The sequence below is a fragment of the Lithobates pipiens genome, unplaced genomic scaffold (assembly GCF_037356315.1).
Source record: "Lithobates pipiens isolate NorthernLeopardFrog02 unplaced genomic scaffold, aLitPip1_a1.2 Scaffold_16, whole genome shotgun sequence".
Classification (NCBI taxonomy): domain Eukaryota; kingdom Metazoa; phylum Chordata; class Amphibia; order Anura; family Ranidae; genus Lithobates; species Lithobates pipiens.
Window position 1 is genome coordinate 190,796,533 of NW_027507748.1, and position 21,845 is coordinate 190,818,377.

The 21,845-nt window shown below is 45.2% G+C and overlaps 1 long non-coding RNA gene across 1 annotated transcript; it reads right to left on the reverse strand.

Moving 5' to 3' along the window:
* Positions 1 to 5,468: 5,468 nt before the first annotated feature.
* LOC143982268 (uncharacterized) lies at positions 5,469 to 21,239 on the reverse strand. Its single transcript, XR_013274423.1, has 7 exons — positions 21,082 to 21,239; positions 19,675 to 19,816; positions 18,198 to 18,358; positions 16,791 to 16,932; positions 15,587 to 15,728; positions 14,104 to 14,263; positions 5,469 to 12,854 (listed from the first exon to the last, which is right to left on the reverse strand). It is a non-coding gene; the product is annotated as an uncharacterized LOC143982268 (long non-coding RNA).
* Positions 21,240 to 21,845: the final 606 nt, after the last annotated feature.

The following is a 21,845-nucleotide window of genomic DNA, read 5'->3' on the forward strand; positions in this document are numbered from 1 at the left end:
TGCAGTGCCCACATCGCTGCTCACCGAAAATTAACCCCTCAAATCCCTGCAAATACTCTGCATTACTCTGCAATTCCCTACAAATACTCTGCATTACTCTGCAATTCCCTGCAAATACTCTGCATTACTCTGCAATTCCCTGCAAATACTCTGCATTACTCTGCAATTCCCTGCAAATACTCTGCATTACTCTGCAATGCCCTGCAACACTCTGCATTGCCCTGCAACACTCTGCATTGCCCTGCAACACTCTGCATTGCCCTGCAACACTCTGCATTGCCCTGCAACACTCCGCATTGCCCTGCAACACTCCGCAATGCCCTGCAACACTCCGCAATGCCCTGCAACACTCCGCAATGCCCTGCAACACTCCGCAATGCCCTGCAACACTCCGCAATGCCCTGCAACACTCTGCAATGCCCTGCAACACTCCGCAATGCCCTGCAACACTCCGCAATGCCCTGCAACACTCCGCAACGCTCTGCAATACCCTGCAACACTCTGCAACACCCGCCAATACCCTGCAACACTCTGCAATGCTCTGCAACCCCCGCCGATACCCTGCAACACTCTGCAATGCTCTGCAACCCCCGCCGATACCCTGCAACACTCTGCAATGCTCTGCAACCCCCGCCGATACCCTGCAACACTCTGCAATGCTCTGCAACACCCGCCAATACCCTGCAACACTCTGCAATGCTCTGCAACACCCGCCAATACCCTGCAATGCTCTGCAACGCAGTACTCTGCAACACCATGCTCTGAGATACCCAGCCATAGTCGGTGATACCCTGCAATACCCAGCCATAGACATCTCCCGCCGCCCTCCGCCCTCCGGTGCTTCTACCGAATCGCTAATACGATCAAAGCCAGAATCTTTTTTTTTTTCAGGCTTCCCAGCTTAGAGGTGAGATGTGGGTCTTATTGACCCCACATCTCACTGTAAAGAGGACCTGTCATGCCATATTCCTATTACAAGGGATGTTTACATTCCTTGTAATAGGAATAAAAGTGATCAAAAAAATTATTTTTGGGGAAAAAAATGTCAAACTAAAATAAATAAAGTAAAATGAACAATAAAAAAAAAATGTTTTTTTTAAAGCGCCCCTGTCCCCATGTGCTCGCATGCAGAAGCGAACGCATGCGTAAGTCCCGCCCACATATGAAAACGGTGTTCAAACCACACATGTGAGGTATCGCTGCGAACGTTAGAGCGAGAGAAATAATTCTAGCCCTAGACCTCCTCTGTAACTCAAAACATATAACCAGTAAAAAAAATGTAAATCGTCGCCTATGGGGATTTTTAAGTAGCGACGTTTGCCGCCATTCCACGAGCGTGTGCAATTTTGAAGAGTGACATATTAGGTATCTATTTACTCAGCGTAACTTCATCTTTCACATTATGCAAAAATTGGGCTAACTTTACTGTGTTTTTTTTTTTTTTAAGCACAAAACAGTTTTTTTTCCAAAAAAAAGCATTCGAAAAATTACTGCGCAAATACCGTGCGAGATAAAAAGTTGCAAAGACCACCATTGTATTCTCCAGGGTGTTTGCTAAAAAAACATATATAATGTTTTGGAGTTCTATGTAATTTTCTAGCAAATAAATGATGATTTTTACATGTAGGAGAGAAATGTCAGAATTGTCCTGGGTGCTCCAGAACGCCTGATGGCGCTCCCTGCATGTTGGGCCTCTGTATGTGGCCACGCTGTGTAAAAGTCTCACACATGTGGTATCACCATACTCGGGAGTAATAGCAGAATGTGTTTTGGGGTGTAATTTGTGGTATGCATATGCTGTGTGTGAGAAATAACCTGATAATATGACAATTTTGTGAAAAAAAAAAAAAAAGTAAAAAGAATCTTGATTTTGCAAAGAATTGTGGGAAAAAATGACAACTTCAAAAAACTCATCATGCCTCTTACTAAATACATTGGAATGTCTTCTTTCCAAAAAGGGGTCATTTGGGGGGTATTTGTACTTTTCTGGCATGTTAGGGTCTCAAGAATTGAAATAGGCCGTCAGTCCTTCAGGTGTGATCAATTTTCAGATATTGGCACCATAGCTTGTGGACTCTATAACTTTCACAAAGACCAAATAATATCCACCAATTTGTACTTATTTTTACCAAAGATATGTAGTAGTATAAATTTTGGCCAAAATTTATGAAGAAAAAATTTCTAATCTGCTAAATTTTCTAACAGAAACAAAGAAAAATTCGTTTTTTTACAGAATTTTCGGTATTTTTTCTTTTATAGCACAAAAAAAAAAAAACCCAGCGGTGATTAAATACCACCAAAAGAAAGCTCTATTTGTGTGAAAAAAAGGACAAAAATTTCATATAGGTCCAGTGTTGCATGACTGAGTAATTGTCATTCAAAATGCGAGAGCACCGAAAGCTGAAAATTGGTCTGGTTATTAAGGGTGTTTAAGTGCCCAGTGGTCAAGTGGTTAAAGGAGACACTGGTTAGTGTCTTGAGGACTTGTGTCCAGTCCACTGACAAAGTCCACTGAGTCTCTGCTGCTACAGAGAGCCGTATTCTTCCATACAGACCCTGTATGATTCAGAAGATCATCTGCTTCCACAGTTCTACTTAGTTGTCTTCACTTGTATATGGTTCATTTGGAGTATCCTAATAATTCCCTTCTCCTATCCAAGTTCTCTGAATAAAACATAAACACACATACCCCTGGACTGGTCATTGAAGATAACGAATAGAATAATGTGTGTATCTGACTTTGAGAAAATACTGTCTAACTGGCTGTGGATCAATCAGAGGGGCACAACCTGGGCACAATAATTCAGCAGCTCCTTCGGGGGGTACCGCTACATTATACTCAACAAATTTCATACAAATTACTTAGCACCACAAAATGATACTTGGTTTTGTATTCTCCAAAAGGGGCGACACTGGAGGTGGGTAGGGGTGGAACCAAGGGACAGAGCTTGGAGGTGGGTGGGGAGGTGGAGAAATTGGGTGACTCAGAAGGGGGGTACCTACACCTATTCTCTGAGAAAAAAAAACCTCGTGCAAGGGAATTATCACCAGAGCTTAGTGAATGTGGGGAAAGTTCATTTTGCAAAGAATATCCACTCGCTTGCTAGGAAAACCATAAAAATAGCTTTTATGCTTCCATGTGATCAGATGATGGAAGGTTGCAGAGCTTCTCTAAGCATTCATTAAGCTCTGTGAAAAATGTCCTTATACAGGCTCTTTGCTTTTAGTAAATCAACCCCAATATCAGCAAAGGAATGCACACATACACTATATTACCAAAAATATTTGGACGCCTGCCTTTACACACATGAAAGATGAAATTTAATGGCTTCCCAGTCTTATTCCAGAGGGTTCAATATTGAGTTGCCCACCCTTTGCAAGCTATAACAGCTTCAACTCTTCTGGAAAGGCCATCCACAAGGTTAAGGAGTGTGTCTATGGGAATGTTTGACCACTCTTCTAGAATTGCATTTGTGAGGTCAGGCACTGATGTAAGAGAAGGCCTGGCTCACAGTCTGCGTTCTAATTTATCCCAAAGGTGTTCTATTGGGCTGATGTGCAGGCCAGTCAAGTTCCTCCACCCCAAATGTACTCACCCATGTCTTTAAGGACCTTGCTTTGTGCACGGGTCCAAATCATTTGGTGGAGGGGGGATTATGATGTGGGGTTGTTTTTCGGGGTTTGGGCTTGTCCCCTTAGTTCCAGTGAAGGTAACTCTTAAAGCATCCGCATACCAAGACATTTTGGACAGTTTCATGCTCCCAACTTTGTGGGAACAGTTTGGAGATAGCCCATTCCTGTTCCAACAAGACTGCCCACCAGTGTACAAATCAAGGTCCATAAATACATGGATGAGTGAATTTGGGGAGGAGGAACTGGACTGGCCTACACAGAGTCCTGACCTCAACATGATAGAACACCTTTGGGATGAACTTGAGTGGAGCCTGTGAGCCAGGCCTTGTCGTCCAACATCAGTGCCTGACCTCACAAATGTGCTTATGGAAGAATGGTCAAATATTCCTATAGACACACTTGAGTTGAAGCTGTTATAGCTGCAAACGGTGGGCCAACTCAATATTGAACCCTTTGAACTAAGACTGGGATGCCATTAAAGTTCATGTGCCAGTAAAGGCAGGTGTCCCAATACTTTTGGTAATATTGTGTATTTGCATTTTATCAGTGCAAAGAAACATTTTCTTGAGTCAGGGGCAAATATGATTGTAAAGTGAAGTATGTTTTTTGGTTTGGGATTCAGAACAGTTGGGGTTGATTTACTAAAACTGGAGAGTACAGCTCTGTATATAATCAGCTTTCAGTGTTTCTTGGTCAAAGTTTAACTCAAGGTTTAACTTTTCACTGGTTCTCTTTCTACTTATCCAACCGCACCTTTAGCATTTCTTACAACTTCCTCTTCTCCTCTTCCTTTCTCAGTTGGGGTCCTCCAAGGTTCTTTTCTTGGATCTCTCCTATTTTCAATCTACACCTCCTCCCTGGGTCAGCTGATAGCCTCCCATGGCTTCCAATACCACCTCTATGATGACCCAAATCTATTTCTCTGCCCCTCAGCTCACTCCCTCTGTCTCCTCACTTATCACAAATTTACTATCAGATATATCAGCCTGGATGTCACACCACTTCCTCAAACTCAATCTATCCAAAACCAAACTTATAATTTTCCCTCCCCCATATGCCCCTTCTCCTGATCTCTCTGACAAAATCAATGGCACCACTATAAGCCCATCCCCGCATGCTAAGGTTCTAGGTATAGTCCTGGACTCTGAACTCTTCTTTAGCACCATGTCCAATCACTGTCTAAATTCTGCCACCTCAACCTCCGCAACATCTCCAAAATAAGGCCCTTTCTAACCAATGACACAACAAAGCTCTTAATTTACTCGCTAGTCATCTCTCGCCTCGACTACTGCAACTCCCTTCTCATTGGCTTACCTCTACATAGTCTATCACAAAGACAGCCACACAATCCATCATGAATGCTGCTGCCAGACTCATCCACATTACCAATCGCTCTGTCTCTGCTACCCCTCTCTGTCAACCCCTCCACTGGCTTCCGTTCGGCCAAAGAATTCAATTCCAAATACTAACAATTACGTACAAAGCCATCCACAATTTGACCCCCAGCTACATCACTAACCTAGTCTCTAAATACCAATCTACTCGTTCTCTTCGTTCCTCTCAAGACCTTCTGCTCTCTAGCTTCCTCATCACCTCCTCCCATGCTCGCCTCCAGGACTTTTCCAAAGCCTCTCCAATCCTATGGAATGCCCTACCCCAATCTGTCCACTTATCTCCTACTCTATTAGCTTTTAGACGATCCCTAAAAACCCTTCCCTTTAGAGAAGCCTACCCTACCCACACCTAACAACTGTTTTTTTCATTTTCTCCATCAGCTCACCCCCCCCCCCCCCCCACAGTTATTACCTTTTGTTTCCACTTGACCCTCCCTTCTAGATTGTAAGCTCCAATGAGTAGGGCCCTCTGATCCCTTCTGTATTGATTTGTATTGTAAGTGTACTGTCTTCTGCCCTCATGTTGTTAAGTGCTGCGCGAACTGTTGGCACTATATAAATCCTGTATAATAATAATGTAGCACTGACCCCAAAGGAGCTGCTGGTTTTATTGGGCTTACCGTTACCTTCTTGTTTGCTTCTCCGTCTAGGGATTCCCGTGGTGGATGGCCCAAAGAAATGTGGAAACTGACACTGAATCTTCTTTTGGGTTATTTATTTGAAACAGATTCTTTCAATAAGGGTAGAGGGTTAGGAGCGAGTTCAGGTACTTTAGACTGCAAAAACAAAGGAAGTCCTTATAGAAAATCCAGAGAATAAAGACCGTTTCACAACTGGATTTTACAACCCCCGGATAGACCTCATCTCACTAGGCCTAGCAGCCGGTAAGGTGTTTGACAAAGTCTCTGCCACAGACTTGTGATGCACACTTGAGCGATACTGAGGGACGTAGACAAATTTAAAGAGCTATCATCTTAGATCCAGGTAGTGTCCTTCAACCTAGCCTCCAGGCTCCTTCAGAGAAGCCAGCCTTGCGCACAGCCTTCTCTTGAAGAGTCCTCCCCTGGGGTTTTCCAGTTGGGCCTCTCCCTTCTGATGAGATGGCACTGGACCACCTTTGGATAAATAGGCCCCGAAATCCATTCAGGCCTGTCCCTGCAGTTGCGTTTCCTCGGGCCAGCCAGCCCTGAGACTTGGAATGCATGGCTCCGCACCCCAGGCCAGGAGGGCCATGGGGCTAGGTCAGGAGGACCACCAGAACCGAACAGACAGAAAGTCAGCTCCGGAACCCCAAAGCATGTGATGTCGGTACCTTAATTACCACCCCCCCAGAATGCACAGCAAGAGAACACTCCCACTGGGCTGGCTCTGAGGGAACAGTGGCATTCAATACACCCAGCTAGACTGCATTTCCAACCTTGCCTGCGGTGACAGCGACACCTGCGGCCAAGGAGAACCCAGTGCAACCCAGCTGGACTGGTACTGAAACCAGAAATTTAGAAAATTAACCACAAACCCAACTGTGGTTTCAGGAAAATTAACTTTAAAAAAAATATAGCACCTGCTCATCAGGAGCCAGCGCTACATACTCCCCTCTCCCATTTAGATGATGTCCTCATCGTCTGGGAGGAAAAAAACAAAAACTTTCAGTCCTGAAAGTTGAGTATCTGAACTCAAAATTTGGGATGAGGAATGGAAAGGAAAAAAGGAAAACATGCAACATAGAATATGTTAAACAGTTGACATAGAACAAGTCACATAATACACAACCCCCAATGCCTGACTATCTACACCAGTCACTCTCTGGCAGCTTGATAGATGATAATGGTGATTCCTGAAAAGAAAACACACAAAAAGAACAACAAAAAACAACACATACTATGTGTACTATCTTAGGAGGCAAAATCCCATTCTCAGCAGAAAATGAGAATCTCTCTCCAGTGCTGTTGACCTACATGTCTGCATGCAATAGTCCAGGTGTTTGTGCAGACTCCCACCACCTAGTGACAAGAGTAACAAAATGCAAGTCCTCTCATACAAGTGCTGTGGCCCGTAGATGACCTTGACATGGAGCTTTCCTCTTAGTAAACCAAACACTGTCTAACTAGCCACACAGTCCTTGTAAAAAAATGTTTCCAGAAGAAAATTTTTCAAGCAGATAGAAAAAAGTCTCAGTAATTGCTTTACCAATAAAAACGAGGGTCTGGCAAAGTCAATGTTTTCCCCTTGGTATCAACAGTGGTGATAAAAAATACTACGCTGTCCTTTCGCGGACAGCAAATGACAACTTTATCAGAGTATGTGTCTCCCAAAGCTGCAGTGCTGAAGACACCCGGTGAAGCATTCGTACATAGCAGAGGAACATCCCTGTTTCCTAAAGGGCTTATGTACTTTGAGGTAGTCCCACACATCACTGGCATACCAATGCTCTCGGTTCTTCTCAATCTCTTGCACAGTTTCCTTGGGAACATAAGGGAACTCCAAACCATATTCTGTAGCCACCCGCTTGTTCAGCAGCCTCTGGGACCGTGCGAGCCTAGGCAGAGCTCGGGCATTTCCATCCCTGGGAGGCACACAAGAATTTGGTGATTTACGTACCATGGCAAAAGACATTCTCTTGGATTCAGGCAAACTAACATGTTTAGGCAGAGTCAAGTGAATAGTTGTAGGGGTTCCCGCCCAAGGCGATGCACTCCCCAAATTCAGAGCTAACCAGCCAGAAACATTGCAGGTTGCGGCCACATCATCCGCATTGGCCCACAACATCTCTTTGGACAATATCTCGAACAACTCGTCATCCCCTTAAAAGTCGGACAGGGAATCTATTTCTGAGTCCCGCAACTCCTCTGCTGGCAAATAGTTACATACAGTCCCACTCAATACAATTTCCCCAGATTTCTCACCCGTATCTGCAGCGGATTCCTTGGGAGCGATCTCTTTCCGCCAATCTGATCCAGACAAGTTCTGAGTTAAGCTTCTACCGCGGCCGCAGGAGGCCTTTACGTAGCCTACTTTCTTCAAAGCAGGTACAGTGATTGTAGTGATGGTGGATGAAGCAGTGTCCATGACATTCGGAGTGGCTCCTCCAGTAACGGTGGTGACAGCATCTCCCTCCGGGATACTGGTTGTAGTAGTCGGCGTACAAGCTGTAGGCCTCCCCACAGGAGCATATACAGCAGACTCCTCGGTGGCAACGCCTGTGGCCCAGTCCATGCGGCATGCCCAAGGCGCCATGGTGGGTTGCTCCACTTTAAACAGGTATTTGACACACTGCAGGCATCGGACAAACGGCTTGAGACTTGCGACCAGTCCCTCGCACTTATTGCAGAGCATTACCAGCGCCTTAACTTCTCCCGTCGTGTACAATATAAAACGCCCCTGCGGTCTCAGGCGAATTCCTGTATCTGTGAGTAGAGTCCCAGGCAGTCTCACATTTGTGGGATTTCCCACTGAAGGCATCCTGGGTCCCATGATGGACGATATTCCTGGCATCCAGAACATTTTCTTTTCTTTGGTAAAGAAAAACAACCTTTTTCCTCTTTCTCCTATGACACACTCACGCGGTGCCTCATGCAGAAAAAAAGCAGGCAAGACTCCCCCCACTGGTTCCTTCACTCACGCAACTCGTGGGCTTTTTCCAACTCCACCCACAGTTTATGAGCAAAACAGTGGCCATCAATCACTCCTTGTAAAATGGCGCAGTCCAAAAAACAAACCCTCTACCGTATGAATTCCACACAGACAATTCTTTTTAGTTGCGATAGGTAACGGAAAATCCCGGACAAGCCCCCACATGTAGCACTGACCCCTGAAGGAGCTGCTGGTTTAATTGGGCTTACCGTAACCTTCTTGTTTGCTTCTCCATCTAGGGATTCCCGTGGTACATGGCCCAAAGAAATGTGGAAACTGACACTGAATCTTCTTTTGGGTTATTTATTTGAAACAGAAACAGATTCTTTCAATAAGCGTAGAGGGTTAGGAGTGAGTTCAGGTACTTTAGACTGCAAAAACAAAGGAAGTCCTTATAGAAAACCCAGTGAATAAAGACCGTTTCACAACTGGATTTTACAACCCCCTGATAGACCTCCTCTCACTAGGCCTAGCAGCTGGTAAGGTGTTTGACAAAGTCTCTGCCACAGACTTGTGATGTATCTTTGAGCGTAGGATGTTTGACAAAGTCTCTGCCACAGACTTGTGATGCACACTTGAGCGGTACTGAGGGATGTAGACAAATTTAAAGGGCTATCCTATGGCACCAGTATCTCTCAGCCAATCCGGCGATATCGTATGAGTGTAGTGTCCTTCAACCTAGCCTCCAGGCTCCTTCAGAGAAGCCAGGCTTGCGCATGGCCTTCTCTTGAAGAGTCCTCCCCTGGGGTTTTCCAGTTGCTGGGCATCTCCCTTCAGATGAGACGGCACTGGACCACCTTTAGATCAATAGGCCCCGAAATCCATTCAGGCCTGTCCCTGCAGTTGCTTTGCCTGGGGCCAGCCAGCCCCAAGACTTCAAATGCATGTTTCCGCACCCCAGGCCAGGAGGGCCATGGGGTTGGGTCAGGAGGATCACCAGAACTGAACAGACAGAAAGTCAGCTCCGGAACCCCAAAGCACGTGATGTCGGTACCTTAAATACCACCCCCCAGAATGAACAGCAGGAGAACACTCCCACTGGGCTCACTCCGAGCAAACAGTGCCATTCAATACACCCAGCTAGACTGCATTTCCAACCTTGCCGGCGGTGACAGCGACACCTGCGGTCAAGGAGAACCCAGTGCAACCCAGCTGGACTGGTACTGAAACCAGAAATTTAGAAAATTAACCCCAAAACCCAACTGTGGTTTTAGGAAACTGAAAAGCTGAAAAGCTGAAGTTAGAAGCTGATTGGCTACCATACACCGCTGCATTAGATTTTGCAGTCTCCAGTTTTAGTAAACCAACTGGTGGAGGTGTCAGTTCCTCTTTTCTCTACATTAGAAAGCAGACTGGTTGCAGCAACTGCTGATTATGAAGTATTGAATTTCCTCTTTAGAGGTGGCCTTGCGGTTCACCTGGCGGTCGGTTCGCATCGAATTTTGGTCGTTCGCGATTCGTGCGGCGGACATATGCATTTACATTGTGAAGAACTTTGACCCATGACACATCCATCATGGGGTATAGTACAACCAATTGAGACATTTCAGCACATGGACGATTGGACATACCCCCTACTTTATAAATAGACCTGATCTGGCGGCCATTTTACATTCTGTCTTTTGTCAGTGTAGGGAAAGGACGCTGTGTGGAGCAGGGACAGTCAGTTTAATCACTAGCTATTACTATTAGGTCCACAAAAGTCTTTTTAAGGACTGGTATAGGTGTACAGTATATAGGGTTATAATACACTTAGCCCTTGTACACACGGTTGGATATTCCGACTGAAAATGTCTGATCAGACCATGTTGTCGGATAATCCGACCGTGAGTAGGCTACATCGGACTGTTTCCGTCGGAATATCTGACCGACAAAGTTTTAGAGCTGGGCTATAAAATTTTCCGACAACATGATCCGATCAGACTTTGTCCAATTGTTTGTAGAGAATTCCAATCGGACAAAGTGCCACGCATGCTCAGATCAAATTCCTAGACCAAAGCTACTGGCTACTAGCCTCAACGTAGTCCCGTCGTAAGGAAATAACGTCATCACGTTACGAACGATTGGATTTTCCGACAACTTTGTCCGACCGTGTGTATGCAACACCAGTTTCGGAAAAAATTTTGTTGTCAGAATGTCCGACCGTGTGTACAAGGGCTTAGAATATACTTTCTTTCAAATATACAAAGTATATTATGGTGCACTGCTGTCTGCTGTGCTGCTGAGTGCTACCCAATTCTACAGCTGCCTTTTGTCAGTGTAGGGAAAGGACGCTGTGTGGAGCAGGGACAGTCAGTTTAATCACTAGCTAGTACTCTTTGGTCCACAAAGATCCTTTTAAGGACTGGTATAGGTGTACAGTATATAGGGTTGGACACGTATAATATACTTTCTTTCAAAAATAGAAAGTATATTATGGTGCACTGCTGACTGCTGTGCTGCTGAGTGCTGACCGATTCAGTCAGATCAGTGGCTAACACCGCTCAATTTAACAGTTGATAAAGTGGTGTGTGACAATGGTGTCAACCTGCTTAGCGCATTGAAACAGGGCAAAATTACACACATGCCATACATGACACACATCTTAAACTTGGTCGTGCAGCGATTCGTTGTCAAATACCCTGGGGTCCAGGACATCTTGCGGCAGGCAAGGAAAATCTCGGCCCATTTCAGAAGATCTTACACGGCCATGGCTCGCCTTGCTGACATTCAGCAGCGACACAATCTGCCGGTCAGACATCTTATTTGCGATGGCCCAACGATGGAACTCAACCTTCAATATGCTTGATAGGCTGCTCCAGCAGAAACGTGCAGTTAACGTCTACCTGTACGAACGCTGCAGCAGAACAAGTTCTGGGGAGCTGTTTTTTTTTTTCAACGCGCCAGTGGCTGCTCATGCGCGATGCATGCAGACTTCTGTGGCCATTTGATGAGATCACCAAACTGGTCAGTCGCAGCCATGGCGCCATCAGTGACATGGTACCTTATGCCTTCTTTATGGAGCGTGCATTGCATCGTGTCATTACTCAAGCCATGGAGGAGCAGGAGTGGGAAGATGAGGAAGTCGCAATGCTGGATGAATTCCCAGGGGGACTACTCTATCTGAGACAAGTCAACAACAGGAGTCTGAAGAGGAGTCAGAGGAGGATGGTGCCGGGGCAGATGAGGAGGAGCAAGAAGAGCATGCTTTAAACCTTTCTGCAATCCCTGTTGTTGTGCGTGGATGGGGAGAGGAGAACGAGGAGAACGACATTATCCTGGATGATGAGCAGGAGCCAGGCCACCACAGCGCTTCCAGTTTAGTGCAAATTGGGGCCTTCATGCTCCAGTGATTTAACAGGGACCCCCATATAAAAAGCATAAGGGTCAAGGACCAGTACTGGGTGATAACGTACTTAGACCCCCAGTACAAACACAAAATGGTGGAAATGTTGCCACCGTCACAGGGGGCTGTCAGAATGAAGCACTTCCAGGCCTTGCTTTGAGAAATGCTGCATTCTACTTTTGCATGCTCTGGCAGAGGAAGAATTCCCACTCCCAGAGAAAGAGTTGCGGGTACCAATCCAACAGCACCTGCAAGAAGAGGGCGGTTTGAAGATGTGTTGGTGACTTCTGATATGAGGTCATTCTTTCAGCCGACCCATCAACAGGTCTCACCCGGATCCAGCATCAGGGAACGCCTAGACCGACAGGTGTCCGAATACATCGGGTTAACGGCCGATGTGGAAGCTCTGAGGAGTGATGAACCCCTGGACTACTGGGTGGGCAGGCTCGACCTCTGGCCAGAGCTTGCCCAATTTGCAAAGCAACTGTTGGCTTGCCCCTTGTCCAATGTCCTGTCCAAAAGGACGTTTAGCTCACCAGGGGGGATCGTGACCGATAAGCGCACTCGCCTAGCTCACGACAGTGTTGACTACCTCACATTTATTAAAATGAATGAGCCATGGATCTCGGAGGAATTTTTTCTACATTTGGCTCACTTCCTTGTACAAAAAAAGCACACCGTACTATATGCCCGTACCCTCCTGTTTGAAGAGGTTGAGTGGTGTCAAATTTTTGGGGCCCAGCAGGGAGTTGCTGGTATGAGTGCTGCTGTCAGTGCTCTCTATCTCGGTGCTGGTGTCGGTGCACTCTATCACGGTGCTGGTGTCAGTGCTCGTCATGATGGCATGGTGGTGGTGACTGATGCCGGTGTACCTGAAAAAAATAAAAATGTTTAATAGAGATAATAATAATAGCAATCTATACGATAATAGTATGATAGCAAAATATTTTAATAAAAAACAGTGATAATCACAGGAGACACAATCTGACAATGTTATTCGGTCAGCTCCCAATACAGTAATGTTTTCAAACAACTGAAGTCCGGTTAGAACCGATTTGCAGCTCACTGTGACATCACACACCTCATACCAGCCGCCACATTTCAGGCTTGGAAACTGATAGATTTTATATTTAATTAAACGATACTATGTTCATTTTAATGACTGGGTATACTGGGCATAATTCTCAGTATCTGTTCTTATTCTGTATGCATGGACTCTCCACAGTACCACTTCTCTTGTCCTGTATGCTGGGTGTTTTTTTCAGTACCATAAATACCTAGGTGGATGTTGTATCTGCCCCTCGGCGCCTCTACACTGAGAACAAATCGATCAAACACTGCCGATCGCTCAGCGACTCCTTTTCTGGAGTAATGCTCTGGAGTGCTCACCTGAGAGATGGTGGTTCAATCAGGATAAAGCGACTCAATTTCGGTAGTAATGGTCTGGAGTGCTCACCTGAGAGGTGGTGGTTCAATCAGGATAAAGCGACTCCTTTTTGAAAGTAGTGGTCTGGAGTGCTCACCTGAGAGGTGGTGATTCAATCAGGATGAAGCGACTCCTTTTTGGTAGTAGTGGTCTGGAGTGCTCACCTGAAAGGTGGTGGTTCAATCAAGATAAAGCAACTCCTTTAGGGTAGTAATGGTCTGGAGTGCTCACCTAAGAGGTGGTGGCTCAATCAGGATGAAGCGACTCCTTTTCAGTAGTAATGGTCTGGAGTGCTCACCTGAGAGGTGGTGGTTCAATCAGGATAAAGTGACTCCTTTTCGGAAGTAGTGGTCTGGAGTGCTTACCTGAGAGGTGGTGATGCAATCAGGATGAAGCGACTTCTTTTCGGTAGTAGTGGTCTGGAGTGCTCACCTGAGAGGTTGTGGTTCAATCAGGATAAAGCAACTCCTTTAGGGTAGTAATGGTCTGGAGTGCTCACCTGAGAAATGGTGGCTCAATAAGGATAAAGCGACTCCTTTTCAGTAGTAATGGTCTGAAGTATATTTTTTTCTAAGCATTTTCTACTTTTAGCAGAAAATAACAAAAAATATAGATACTGGTATGCATACCCCATGATGTTTTCAGGGCACCTGGAAAGAGGGGTGTTACACTATGGTGGGTGTTGTCCAGCATACCTGTCTTCGGGGGAGAGCGGCTCCGGTTTTCTGCCTCCTCCTGTCTCCTCCAAAGTTGTTCTGTGAGCAATTTGAGCCTCACCGCCTTCCTGACGGCATTGTCTTCCAAGGGACCGACGTCATGATGGCATGGAAGTGGTGGTGACTGATGCCGGTGTACCTGAAAAAAATAAAAATGTTTAATAGAGATAATAATAATAGCAATATATACAATAATAGTACAATAGCAAAATATTTTAATAAAAAACACTGATAATCGCAGGAGACACAGTCTGACAATGTGATTTGGTCAGCTCCCAATACAGTAATGTTTTCAAACAACTGAAGTACGGTTTGAACCGATTTGCAGCTCACTGTGACATCACACACCTCATACCAGCCGCCACATTTCAGGCTTGGAAACTGATAGATTTTATATTTAATTAAACGATACTATGGTCATTTTAGTGACTGGGTATACTGAGCATAATTTTCAGTATCTATGCCTATACTGGACTCTCCACAGTACCACTTCTCTTGTCCTGTATGCTGGGTGTTTTTTTCAGTACCATATTTACCTAGGTGGATGTTGTATCTGCCCCTCGGCGCCTCTACACTGAGAACCAATCGAACAAATACAGCCGATCGCTCAGCGACTCCTTTTCTGGAGTAATACTCTGGAGTGCTCACCTGAAAGATGGTGGATTAATCAGGATAAAGCGACTCCTTTTCGGTAGTAATGGTCTGGAATGCTCATCTGAGAGGTGGTCTGGAGTGCTCACCTGAGAGGTGGTGATTTATCAGGATGAAGCGACTACTTTTCTGTAGTAGTGGTCTGGAGTTCTCACCTGAGAGGTGGTGGTTCAATCAGGATAAAGCGACTCCTCGGCGCCTTTACACTGAGAACCAATCGATGAAACACAGCCGATCACTCAGCGACTCCTTTTCTGGAGTAATGCTCTGGAGTGCTCACCTGAGAGATGGTGGTTCAATCAGGATAAAGCGACTCCTTTTCGGAAGTAATGGTCAAGAGTGCTCACCTGAGAGGTGATGATTCAATCAGGATGAAGCGACTCCTTTTCGGTAGTAGTGTTCTGGAGTGCTCACCTGAGAGGTGGTGGTTCAATCAGGATAAAGCGACTCCTTTTCGGAAGTAATGGTCAAGAGTGCTCACCTGAGAGGTGGTGATTCAATCAGGATGAAGCGACTCCTTTTCGCTTGTAGTGGTCTGGAGTGCTCACCTGAGAGGTGGTGGTTCAATCAGGATAAAGCAACTCCTTTAGGGTAGTAATGGTCTGGAGTGCTCATCTGAGAGGTGGTGGCTCAATCAGGATGAAGGGACTCCTTTTCAGTAGTAATGGTCTGAAGTATATTTTTTTCTAAGCATTTTCTACTTTTAGCAGAAAATAACAAAAAATATAGATACTGGTATGCATACCCCATGATGTTTTCAGGGCACCTGGAAAGAAGGGTGTTAAACTATGGGGGGTGTTGTCCAGCATACCTGTCTCCGGGGGAGAGCGGCTCCGGTTTTCTGCCTCCTCCTGTCTCCTCCGAAGCTGTTCTGTGAGCAATTTGAGCCTCACTGCCTTCCTGACGGGATTGTCTTACACTGGACCGACATCATGATGGCATGGTGGTGGTGACTGATGCCGGTGTACCAGAAAAAAATAAAAATGTTTAATAGAGATAATAATAATAGCAGTATATACAATAATTGTATGATAGCAAAATATTTGAATAAAAAACAGTGATAATCACAGGAGACACAATCTGACATTGTGATTCGGTCAGCTCCCAATACAGTAAAGTTTTCAAACAACTGAAGACCGGTTTAAACCGATTTGCAGCTCACTGTGACATCACACACCTCATACCAGCCGCCACATTTCAGGCTTGGAAACTGATAGATTTTATATTTAATTAAACGATACTATGGTCATTTTAGTGACTGGGTATACTGGGCATAATTCTCAGTATTTGTTCCTATTCTGTATGCATGGACTCTCCACAGTACCACTTCTCTTGTCCTGTATGCTGGGTGTTATTTTCAGTACCATACTAACCTAGGTGGATGTTGTATCTGCCCCTCGGCTCCTCTACACTGAGAACCAATCGATCAAGCACTGCCGATCGCTCAGCGACTTCTTTCTGGAGTAATGCTCTGGAGTGCTCACCTGAGAGATGGTGGTTCAATCAGGATAAAGCGACTCCTTTTCGGTAGTAATAGTCTGGAGTGCTCACCTGAGAGGTGGTGGTTCAATCAGGATGAAGCGACTCCTTTTCGGAAGCAGTGGTCAAGAGTGCTCACCTGAGAGGTGGTGATTCAATCAGAATGAAGCGACTCCTTTTCGCTTGTAGTGGTCTGGAGTGCTCACCTGAGAGGTGGTGGTTCAATCAGGATAAAGTGACTCCTTTTCGGAAGTAATGGTCAAGAGTGCTCACCTGAGAGGTGGTGATTCAATCAGGATGAAGCGACTCCTTTTCGGTAGTAGTGTTCTGGAGTGCTCACCTGAGAGGTGGTGGTTCAATCAGGATAAAGCGACTCCGTTTCAGTAGTAATGGTCTGAAGTATATATTTTTCTAAGCATTTTCTACTTTTAGCAGAAAATAACAAAAAATATAGATACTGGTATGCATACCCCATGATGTTTTCAGTGCACCTGGAAAGAAGGGTGTTACACTATGGTGGGTGTTATCCAGCATACCTGTCTCCGGGGGAGAGCGGCTCCGGTTTTCTGCCTCCTCCTGTCTCCTCCGAAGATGTTCTGTGAGCAATTTGAGCCTCACCGCCTTCCTGACGGGATTGTCTTCCACGGGACCGACGTCATGATGGCATGGTGGTGGTGACTGATGCCGGTGTATGTGAAAAAAAAAAAAAATGTTTAATAGAGATAATAATAATAGCAGTATATACAATAATAGTACGATAGCAAAATATTTGAATAAAAAACAGTGATTATCACAGGAGACACAATCTGACAATGTGATTCGGTCAGCTCCCAATACAGTAATGTTTTCAAACAACTGAAGTCCGGTTTAAACCGATTTGCAGCTCACTGTGACATCACACACCTCATACCAGCCGCCACATTTCAGGCTTGGAAACTGATAGATTTTATATTTAATTAAACAATACTATGGTCATTTTATTGACTGGGTATACTGGGCATAATTCTCAGTATCTGTTCCTATTCTGTATGCATGGACTCTCCACAGTACCACTTCTCTTGTCCTGTATGCTGGGTGTTTTTTTCAGTACCATACTTACCTAGCTGGATGTTGTATCTGCCCCTCGGCGCCTCTAAACTGAGAGCCAATCGATCAAACACTGCCGATCGCTCAGCGACTCCATTTCTGGAGTAATGCTCTGGAGTGCTCACCTGAGAGATGGTGGTTCAATCAGGATAAAACGACTCCTTTTCGGAAGTAATGGTCAAGAGTGCACACCTGAGAGGTGGTAATTCAATAAGGATGAAGCGACTCCTTTTCGGTAGTAGTGTTCAGGAGCGCTCACCTGAGAGGTGGTGGTTCAATCAGGATAAAGCGACTCCTTTTCGGAAGAAATGGTCAAGAGTGCTCATCTGAGAGGTGGTGATTCAATCAGGATGAAGCGACTCCTTTTCGGTAGTAGTGTTCTGGAGTGCTCACCTGAGAGGTGGTGGTTCAATCAGGATAAAGCAACTCCTTTAGGGTAGTAATGCTCTGGAGTGCTCACCTGAGAGGTGGTGGTTCAATCAGGATAAAGCAACTCCTTTTCCGAAGCAGTGGTCAAGAGTGCTCACCTGAGAGGTGGTGATTCAATCAGGATGAAGCGACTCCTTTTCGCTTGTAGTGGTCTGGAGTGCTCACCTGAGAGGTGGTGGTTCAATCAGGATAAAGCAACTCGTTTAGGGTAGTAATGGTCTGGAGTGCTCATCTGAGAGGTGGTGGCTCAATCAGGATGAAGGGACTCCTTTTCAGTAGTAATGGTCAGAAGTATATTTTTTTCTAAGCTTTTTCTACTTTTAGCAGAAAATAACAAAAAATATAGATACTGGTATGCATACCCCATGATGTTTTCAGGGCACCTGGAAAGAAGGGTGTTACACTATGGTGGGTGTTGTCCAGCATACCTGTCTTCGGGGGAGAGTGGCTCCGGATTTCTGCCTCTTCCTTCCTGTCTCCTCCGAAGTTGTTCTGTGAGCAATTTGAGCCTCACCGCCTTCCTGACGGGATTGTCTTCCACGGGACCAACGTCATGATGGCATTGTAGTGGTGACTGATGCCGGTGTACCTGAAAAAAATAAAAATGTTTAATAGAGATAATAATAATAGCAATATATACAATAATAGTACAATAGCAAAATATTTTAATAAAAAACACTGATAATCGCAGGAGACACAGTCTGACAATGTGATTCGGTCAGCTCCCAATACAGTAATGTTTTCAAACAACTGAAGTCCGGTTTGAGCCGATTTGCAGCTCACTGTGACATCACACACCTCATACCAGCCGCCACATTTCAGGCTTGGAAACTGATAGATTTTATATTTAATTAAACGATACTATGGTCATTTTAGTGACTGGGTATACTGGGCATAATTCTCAGTTTTTGTTCCTATTCTGTATGCATGGACTCTCCACAGTACCGCTTCTCTTGTCCTGTATGCTGAGTGTTATTTTCAGTACCATACTAACCTAGGTGGATGTTGTATCTGCCCCTCGGCTCCTCTACACTGAGAACCAATCGATCAAGCACTGCCGATCGCTCAGCGACTCCTTTCTGGAGTAATGCTCTGGAGTGCTCACCTGAGAGATGGTGGTTCAATCAGGATAAAGTGACTCCTTTTCGGTAGTAATAGTCTGGAGTGCTCACCTGAGAGGTGGTGGTTCAATCAGGATGAAGCGACTCCTTTTCGGAAGCAGTGGTCAAGAGTGCTCACCTGAGAGGTGGTGATTCAATCAGAATGAAGCGACTCCTTTTCGCTTGTAGTGGTCTGGAGTGCTCACCTGAGAGGTGGTGGTTCAATCAGGATAAAGCGACTCCTTTTTCGGAAGTAATGGTCAAGAGTGCTCACCTGAGAGGTGGTGATTCAATCAGGATGAAGCGACTCCTTTTCGGTAGTAGTGTTCTGGAGTGCTTACCTGAGAGGTGGTGGTTCAATCAGGATAAAGCAACTCCTTTAGGGTAGTAATGCTCTGGAGTGCTCACCTGAGAGGTGGTGGTTCAATCAGGATAAAGCGACTCCTTTTCGGAAGCAGTGGTCAAGAGTGCTCACCTGAGAGGTGGTGATTCAATCAGGATGAAGCGACTCCTTTTCGCTTGTAGTGTTCTGGAGTGCTCACCTGAGAGGTGGTGGATCAATCAGGATAAAGCAACTCCTTTAGGGTAGTAATGGTCTGGAGTGCTCACCTGAGAGGTGGTGGCTCAATCAGGATGAAGCGACTCCGTTTCAGTAGTAATGGTCTGAAGTATATTTTTTTCTAAGCATTTTCTACTTTTAGCAGAAAATAACAAAAAATATAGATACTGGTATGCATACCCCATGATGTTTTCAGTGCACCTGGAAAGAAGGGTGTTACACTATGGTGGGTGTTATCCAGCATACCTGTCTCCGGGGGAGAGCGGCTCCGGTTTTCTGCCTCCTCCTGTCTCCTCCGAAGATGTTCTGTGAGCAATTTGAGCCTCACCGCCTTCCTGACGGGATTGTCTTCCACGGGACCGACGTCATGATGGCATGGTGGTGGTGACTGATGCCGGTGTACGTGAAAAAAAATAAAAATGTTTAATAGAGATAATAATAATAGCAGTATATACAATAATAGTACGATAGTAAAATATTTGAATAAAAAACAGTGATCATCACAGGAGACACAATCTGACAATGTGATTCGGTCAGCTCCCAATACAGTAATGTTTTCAAACAACTGAAGTCCGGTTTAAACCGATTTGCAGCTCACTGTGACATCACACACCTCATACCAGCCGCCACATTTCAGGCTTGGAAACTGATAGATTTTATATTTAATTAAACAATACTATGGTCATTTTATTGACTGGGTATACTGGGCATAATTCTCAGTATCTGTTCCTATTCTGTATGCATGGACTCTCCACAGTACCACTTCTCTTGTCCTGTATGCTGGGTGTTTTTTTCAGTACCATACTTACCTAGCTGGATGTTGTATCTGCCCCTCGGCGCCTCTAAACTGAGAGCCAATCGATCAAACACTGCCGATCGCTCAGCGACTCCATTTCTGGAGTAATGCTCTGGAGTGCTCACCTGAGAGATGGTGGTTCAATCAGGATAAAACGACTCCTTTTCGGAAGTAATGGTCAAGAGTGCACACCTGAGAGGTGGTAATTCAATAAGGATGAAGCGACTCCTTTTCGGTAGTAGTGTTCAGGAGCGCTCACCTGAGAGGTGGTGGTTCAATCAGGATAAAGCGACTCCTTTTCGGAAGAAATGGTCAAGAGTGCTCATCTGAGAGGTGGTGATTCAATCAGGATGAAGCGACTCCTTTTCGGTAGTAGTGTTCTGGAGTGCTCACCTGAGAGGTGGTGGTTCAATCAGGATAAAGCAACTCCTTTAGGGTAGTAATGCTCTGGAGTGCTCACCTGAGAGGTGGTGGTTCAATCAGGATAAAGCAACTCCTTTTCCGAAGCAGTGGTCAAGAGTGCTCACCTGAGAGGTGGTGATTCAATCAGGATGAAGCGACTCCTTTTCGCTTGTAGTGGTCTGGAGTGCTCACCTGAGAGGTGGTGGTTCAATCAGGATAAAGCAACTCGTTTAGGGTAGTAATGGTCTGGAGTGCTCATCTGAGAGGTGGTGGCTCAATCAGGATGAAGGGACTCCTTTTCAGTAGTAATGGTCAGAAGTATATTTTTTTCTAAGCTTTTTCTACTTTTAGCAGAAAATAACAAAAAATATAGATACTGGTATGCATACCCCATGATGTTTTCAGGGCACCTGGAAAGAAGGGTGTTACACTATGGTGGGTGTTGTCCAGCATACCTGTCTTCGGGGGAGAGTGGCTCCGGATTTCTGCCTCTTCCTTCCTGTCTCCTCCGAAGTTGTTCTGTGAGCAATTTGAGCCTCACCGCCTTCCTGACGGGATTGTCTTCCACGGGACCAACGTCATGATGGCATTGTAGTGGTGACTGATGCCGGTGTACCTGAAAAAAATAAAAATGTTTAATAGAGATAATAATAATAGCAATATATACAATAATAGTACAATAGCAAAATATTTTAATAAAAAACACTGATAATCGCAGGAGACACAGTCTGACAATGTGATTCGGTCAGCTCCCAATACAGTAATGTTTTCAAACAACTGAAGTCCGGTTTGAGCCGATTTGCAGCTCACTGTGACATCACACACCTCATACCAGCCGCCACATTTCAGGCTTGGAAACTGATAGATTTTATATTTAATTAAACGATACTATGGTCATTTTAGTGACTGGGTATACTGGGCATAATTCTCAGTTTTTGTTCCTATTCTGTATGCATGGACTCTCCACAGTACCGCTTCTCTTGTCCTGTATGCTGAGTGTTATTTTCAGTACCATACTAACCTAGGTGGATGTTGTATCTGCCCCTCGGCTCCTCTACACTGAGAACCAATCGATCAAGCACTGCCGATCGCTCAGCGACTCCTTTCTGGAGTAATGCTCTGGAGTGCTCACCTGAGAGATGGTGGTTCAATCAGGATAAAGTGACTCCTTTTCGGTAGTAATAGTCTGGAGTGCTCACCTGAGAGGTGGTGGTTCAAT